This window comes from Palaemon carinicauda, chromosome 12 (assembly GCF_036898095.1).
Source record: "Palaemon carinicauda isolate YSFRI2023 chromosome 12, ASM3689809v2, whole genome shotgun sequence".
In the NCBI taxonomy this organism is placed as follows: Eukaryota; Metazoa; Arthropoda; class Malacostraca; order Decapoda; family Palaemonidae; genus Palaemon; species Palaemon carinicauda.
The window spans coordinates 48,457,934-48,459,604 of NC_090736.1; positions in this window are offsets into that span (position 1 = coordinate 48,457,934).

Here is a 1,671-nt window from a genome sequence, read left to right on the forward strand (position 1 = left end):
TGAGGCTCACTTGCATGATATAAGATAAGAACTAGTTTATGATACGAGAAAAAAAGTAGCTACTACATAGAAAATAGGGGAGAAGTGTATAAGAAATTGTGCAAAATTATGAAGAGAGAAAATTTTTATAACTTCGAACATAGATAAACATTGAAGAAATGCAGTCTTAAAACAGGAGAGTGGGTATTTTGAGGTTGTGGTGAATTTGGAGGACAGTAAAGTTAAGCTTAGTCATAAGATGTGAAAGGGTTTATTTAAAGAGGATAACGCAGGGAAAGTTATTGAATATCATATATAAGTGATTAGGAGCTTTCAGAAAAATAATTCGCCATGAGTTGATGAGATTAGAAGTAAGATGCTGTGGTCTACAATTGAGAGGTGAAAGAGGTACCCCTGTCAGAGGTAATATACTAAGGGATATATAATCTCACCATCAGTCCTGAGATTAAGCAGATGTACATGAAGTGGATATTGCCGTTTCCAAGGGAATGACTTCGGGCCAACAAGTGGAGTGGTTTATGACCGTAAATAGGTAACGTTGTTCTTGTGATGTAGGTAGGGGATCTACTACGTAGACGTGAATGTGGTCAAAACGATGCTGAGGTTGAAGAGAGGCACCTACTCCTGAATCCGCATATTGATGTACTTTCAAAGTGTGGCATGAAGTACAGGCATGGACCCAATCCTCAGCATCCTTACTAATGTGGTGTAAAATGAACTTCGTCTTCAGTAGCCCAGCAGTAGATCAGCTCTAGGGATGTGAAAAGGCATGAATGAAATTGAACACTTGTCGGTGAATGGGAGCAGGTATCCATGGTCGTGATCTACCGACATTGATGTCACAGAGGAATGCGGCGTTGGAGTTATCGAGGGCAACATCTTCCCAATGGAGGGATATGCAGGCTGTCCTACATGCTTGGTAAACTGGATCTTTTCATTGGGCTTCTGCCAAGGCATTGTAATCCAGTCATATGTGAATAGCGGCCAATGTGTTTCTTGACAAGGCATACATTTTCCCGTGAACGTGTTGAAGGGTGTAATTGTATTCAGCCATATCGGAGAGATGTCATCATTGACGGCCAGACCAGACGTCGGACTGTCGAGTGAAGGCGAGCATCAGAGGCATGTGGTCTGTGTAAATGATGAAGGACGTACCTTCTAAGAAGTGGCGAAAGTGAGGGATAGCCAAATGCACCGCCAGCAATTCGCAGTCGAAGATAGAGTACCTGGATTCTGCCTTGGACAGTTTTCTACTGAAAAAGACCAATAAGTGGAGTATGAATGCATTAATGGATATATATATATATATATATATATATATATATATATATATATATATATATATATATATATATATATATATATATATATATATATGTTTCAACATAAATAGCATTGAGTCCTTATATCTTTTACTTAAATGCGATCTGCTGATGCAATGGTCATAAGACTTTAATGGTACGCATAAATCATGGAAGTCTTATTAATCTTATACAAATTTATACAACTATTCAACTAGTCTACATGTGCCTAGCAATGCATGCCTAGCAATGTATGTTTATAATTGGTAGATTTGCATGGGATCAAGTTTATTACATTTACACATAAAAAATACTGCCCACGTATGTATGCTATGCACATATTTTTTTTCTCTCTCTCTCTCTCTCTCTC